We start from the raw sequence: 6,279 nt of genomic DNA on the forward strand, positions 1-6,279 counted from the left end.
ACTGGCACTTGAAATCAGCTCCGTAATACGCAATGCGCCCCCAGTGGACGTCGTACTACACCGTTGAAAGTGTCGGAAGCAAGTAGAAAAAAAATGGTTGAGAGACTAGGACAACTCATTCTGTCAGTGTCCGAATGTCCAATTCTCTATGACCTCTCATCTGAGGGCTATAGAGATATAAACAGAAAGGCTGCTGCGTGAAGAAAAGTTGCCCAGGATGTTGAGATGTCAGGTCGGTTAAATGTGATATAGCGGTATAATGTCAATAGTTAGATGTCTATTGCTAACCAACTTAGCCATAGCAGGTATGCATTGTTTCTGCACGGAAGAACTTTTCTCATACTCCAAAATGAATCGATTACATGACAACATATCGTTATGAAATCATTATTTATTTTATTAAAATTTAAGAATTCTGATTTGTTTATCAGTACCATAGCAACGCTAACTTCCGCTGGGATTTTCGGATAGGAACCGTCCGTTGCCTGTTGTACGAGTTCAACTTTTTTAACGCATCCGGATGACCAACGGACAAAAAATTTTTCACACCGTGACCGCACTCGTTCGCATCGGTTCGAACCTATTCGCATGTGGTCTGCGAATCTCCATAGGAAATGAATGACTTCCAGTCAATTCGCAGCCGTATCTACTGTGCCAATGTGAAGGCGCCGTAAGCGTGACTGGGCGTACATGATACTGACCTCTTTGACCCATTTTCAAAATGATTTATCCTACTGATCTATTAACTAGCATTCTTCAGGTATTCTCCTTGCTGAGTGTAAGTGCTCTTGAGCAAGGCAGTTCACCCAGATCTTTGGGCCCTGTTTTTCATTTGTTTAGTTGTGTTGCTTCAAGAGCTAAAATGGGTCACATGAACCACTGCTTTAAATTCACCTTACTGATGTCATCATATCATGACAAATAATTCAAATTTAAACATGACTTTATTGATGCATTTGAAATAAAATGATGTGGTCTTATGGGAAAAAGAAGAATTACTGAATCTCACTCTGTTGCTCCCATTGTTATTCTTTTCTCAAATCCCCAAACTTGACCGTAGCCCATGTTTGTCTCTTCATCTAAATCTTAATGGAAGTGACAACAACTCTGTTTACATGATGGCTCTTCCCTCGATTAGTCTTTGTTTTACTTACTCATAAAGTCTGACGTCAGAACCCAGGATAGCGCTTCCTCCCAAGGGACCACCAGAGGATGAGCTGTGAGAAATAAACATGGTTTAAAAAAAAAAAAGGAAAAAAAGAGCGAGATAGTTTCTGTGTTTACTTTGCCGGATGTGTGATATAACCTACAGAGCTGGGGCGATAACAAAATAAAGTTGACCACAAAAATTGACCACTGTGGGATACCATAGTGAACGGGATGAAATGATAATCTGTCAAAGAAGATCTGAATTACATGCTGAGAGTGAGACAAATAGTCTTCCCTGTTTAGCAGCATACAAATATTGAATCATTAAACTACATTATAGTGTGTTCTGAACACAAACTATAATGTAGTTGTAAGATATAAGGACATTTTAAGGTTTTTATTATTATATAATAGGACATATTTTATATCATTACAACTGTGTTTTACTATATTGTTATAGTCTATATAGTCGTTATCTGATTATGCAGTAGGGCTGTAGTCAAGTCCACCTTTGTCTTGTCCAAAACAAGTCCAAGACCAGGACTAGTCGAGACTGAGTCAAAACCGCGTCCAAACGAGAGACAGTCAAGACTGAGACAGAAAAAAAAGAATCCTCTTCAAGACCACTTACTTACCTGTTCATTTTTTATGTGACGTGAGAGACAGTATATTTTCTATTTTAAGATGATCATTTTGCTCTTATTATTTGTAATGATAAAAAAGCAAGTGTAGAGTACAACACTATACGGTCAAATTAGGCCATATTATTTTACATCACATTTTAGATGTTCAGTCTTTTTATTCTGGTGTAACAAGAACATTCTGGACTGCCGATGGAAAATATAACAAATAACAAGCAATACAGGTGTCACTAAAAAAACTGACATTGTCTTAAAGAATCCAGAGTACAAAGTGCTCGCTGACATTGTGTCTGTGGCCAAAATGAAAATGATTGATGCCTGATGATTGAGGTATATGACGCAGCCAGGTGTATACCAGGGGACCAATATCAATTACATGTTTATGTACTACATTTACAAAATGATTTAAAAATACTATATTTTTAACTAAATGGGGGGACTTGAAGTAAAGTGTTGACATTTTAAGGTTATTTTTTGGGCTTTTCCACCTTTAATGTTGACAGGACAGCTAGGTGAGAAAGGGGAGGAAGACATGCAGGAAATCGTCACAGGTCAGATTCGAACCCTGGACCTCTGTGTCGAGGCATAAACCTCTCAGTATATGTGCACCTGCTCTACCCACTAAGCCAACCCGGCTACAGACATTCTGTTTTCTAATGACCTGACAACATGGTCATCTTATCATGTCTAACACACATTTCGAAGTAATGCTTGTAATTGGATTGTTCCTCAGCACATACAGATAATATATAACGTAAATTAGTACCAAATAAGCTCAATTTATTATTGTTGTCAGCAGCTCAGTCTTTCTCCTCTTGTAAGAAATCAAACCATCAAATTGTAGAAAAACAGGACTGTTTAATTGATTGTGTCATGCACAGACCAAAAACAACTTCTTTCTTTCTATAAGCTACAGAGGCATGCAAGTCACGTACAAGCAGTAAACAAAGCATGAATAATCTGGAATCTTAAATCAGAGATGGGTTTATATTCTTAACCCTTAATTCTGCCAAGGAAAGTCAACTGATATCTGAGATAGATATATTGTTTAAAGTCATCTTCTGAATGAATGTAAGGGGACTGTCAAAGGTACAAGATTTTTGTGTAGTGGTATCCAAATACAGTATATTTCCTTATCTGCACCACATGGAGCCAAACAAAACTGAGTGACACTGTTTACTAACATATAATATCTATATTCTTTAGCGATAAATCTTCCACTATGCAACATCAGAGGGAAGATTTACAGCAAGTTAAGGCAAGTCTTGTTTAAGGGCAGTTGTTTTCAGCAGGAATTCAGGCAGCAAGTCTGTCTTTTTCCAGTTACACACTTAAATTCTGCTGCTCTCCATCATTTGTTGTTGAGTTCAGGCAGGGCAGCTTAACATGGACCCCTAATGTCTCAACCAACCACAGTCCACCATCTCTCCCTGCAGGGAGTTATACCTCCCCTCAGCAGATCAGATCATTCCAAACAAGGAGCCTCTCATGGTGGGGCAACAACAAGTTCTAGATAGGCCGAATTGAATTACACTTACAATAACATTTACATGTTAGGCCTTTAGTGGATACCCTTATACAGAGCCGTTGGCAGTGTGTGCAGGAGTACAGTAAGCTTCAGTTCCGACAGTATGGAGGAAGTATTCAGATCATTAAACGCAGCAATACCAAGCTTTAAAAATACTCCATTAAAGTAAAAGTCCTGCATTCAAACTTTTGTTGAAGTGAAAGTACCGAAGTATAAGCAACAAAAAGTATCAAAAGCAAAAGTACTCATTTTACAGAATGCCCCTCGTCATATTATTATATTATTGATTCATCACCATACAAACATTGCTTTTATTTTGTAGTGCAGTTGGTTGAGGTGGAGCAAATTTTATTTTTACTCCGTTTTACACTGTGGAGTAGTTTATTTATATAATGGGTGGTGGTGGTTACGGAAGGCTCGTATCATGTGGACGCGCCGATAGTGTTGTTGTCATTATTTTGAATTCCTCATGGGAGTGACAGAAACTACACACTGCTTTTAGTAAAGTACAAGAAAGTTTTACTTTACTTTTTACTTTTTACGTTTTACTTACGTATTGTGCAGACTTGTGATGGGGGGTCACACAGTGCAAGATACAACAGATAAAATAGGAACATTGACATCATGATGATGCTTGTACACATTGGGCAGTTTTAATGTTTGCTCTCGTACTGTTGATGTTGAAGATTTTTGATGAGTCCACAACACAAGTTGCTGCAGCTTCTGTCAATGTGAAACCAACTTCACCACAGCTTTACACTGATAGCTGATCACATTTAACAGGCTGTTGCTTCACACACAAATTAAGTTTTTGGGCAAATTCAAGCAGGATGACAATTATCATACTGCTTCTTGTCTTATTTTCCATTTGGATGTGTTCATAGACTTTCCTATCATCCAATGACCGTCTTAACTGAAGAATATTTAAAGGATTGGTGCACAATTAGGCTGTCTTGAAATTATAATGAGATGAACATTGAACAGTCTTTGCTTGATATAATTATTCCTCCTGTTTATACTGGCCATTAGGAGAATTCCCTAACATACCTCCAATGTATGTGATGGGGGCTGACAAAATCCACAGTCCTCGTTCTGTGTAAAAAAATATTCAAATGTTTATTAGAAAAGGGTTGCGCTTAAACAATGGGATTCTCAGTGGAGTGCTAAACCCAAAAAATCCAATGAGCATGTTGCAAAAAAAAAAACGTGAAAAGCTAGCATCTCACATTTCACTTCATCTTCAAAAGCTTATCTGAAATGAATATGAGGCTTAAGTAGCCTGTGTTAGTTAAAACAAGGAACAACAAGGAAACACAAAGAGAGAATTTGGTACTAAAAAGTCAGTTTCTTTAGAAGATACTCACTTGATTGTCTAACTCAGACTGCTGAAGACTCAAAATGAAAACTGTGGATTTTGAAATGCACATCTCCTAACAGCTAGTATGAACGGGAGGAATTACTACAGAAAGCATAAACTGTTTATGGACACCTGAATATTGTTTCAAAACAAACTTGCAAAACTGTGATCCTATCCTTTAAACCACCAGTGCCAAGGCTCCCTCTATGGGGATCTTTGGTTGGCTGCTATTTAAAGGACTCTGTACCTATGGATCTATCTAATCAGGTCTTTATCAAATGAAACTCCAGCCTTATTGTTTACTTTTGTTGTCTTTTTTTATTTTAATTGATATTTTATAGGCCTACATAGGGGAAAAAAGTGTGTGTCCTAGTAAAATTAGCTCCTCCATTGTTTCCACCAGCGCTGACCCTGGTTACAATACGCGGCAGTGAGAAAGAAAAGTGGAGCAACAATGATATATGTTCAGCAATGACATATGGGAGGTATGGTTATTTTACAGAAGAATTTACTTTCTGTTGTATTTGAGTATTTCACCTTATCTTCAGTTTATCTTATAGTTTTCTTGAGCTATTTCAGTTTCAGTTTTAAATTTTCCAGACATGTTAGTTTTTAGGTCCTATTTCAGCATATAGTTTGGGCTCATTTCCTCTCGCTCATTCCTGCCATTCCACACGGTGCACACCCCCCCTCCAAGAAGAGGGAGCCCAGCTTGATAAAGAAGTGCAAATTTGATTATTTGTTAAGTGTTTCAGCTGCTGTTTGGTATCTGAAGATTTGACACTTGGCTCTGATAGGATGAGTAATACTGCAGAGCTAATAGTGTTTATCTATAAACCTCATGAGGAGCAAAGATCATCTGCTCTGTTGCTTTCAGCCAAGTGAAATTTAGAAACACAAAATGTGAAAGGAACTATGAAATGTGTGGTGGCATTAAAGTGCTAAAAAAGCTTCTCTACTTTTACAGGCAAAAGAGTCGCTGCTGTTTATCTTAAGTGTCCTTCTTCTTCCGTACATTTCAACATTATTCAGGATATTGGACACCAAGCTCTGCCACACACCCTATTTCTGCTTTAAGAGTATTTACATCTGACTTGTTCATTGGACATAGTGTTCTCTTGGTCCTGGAAAGCAGGACGATTTGGCAACAGGCTCAAGTCCAAACTTACTCGTCTCATCAGCTTACCCCCACAATTGTTTTTCTGCTCTCAGTTCTTTCAGAGAGCTATGTGCTAATCTTGCGCTCCTTCCAAGAAAAATACATTCCTGAACGCTGCTTTCATGTTTGTCACATTATGAAGGAGAAAGTTTTTCCCTGCAGACCTGGCAGGCAGCCAGCTCTCCCAACAAAACAACCCGGCCACGTGCACCGTCGCATGGGAGGGGAAATAACTTGCATATGTCTTCTACGCATATAACACACAGGGAATACATTTGCACCATCTGACCAATTCACTGTGTATTTGAACAGGTAACCACAGTCTGCTGACTGAAACTACACTTGGTTCGTTGATGCCGCTGACAAGTGACAGACAGGATGCCAGAAAATAAAAGTTAGTTTGAATTTAAAGTGTTTTATTTATATGGTACAAATTCCAATTTAT

The sequence above is a fragment of the Sander lucioperca genome, chromosome 11, assembly GCF_008315115.2.
Source record: "Sander lucioperca isolate FBNREF2018 chromosome 11, SLUC_FBN_1.2, whole genome shotgun sequence".
In the NCBI taxonomy this organism is placed as follows: Eukaryota; Metazoa; Chordata; class Actinopteri; order Perciformes; family Percidae; genus Sander; species Sander lucioperca.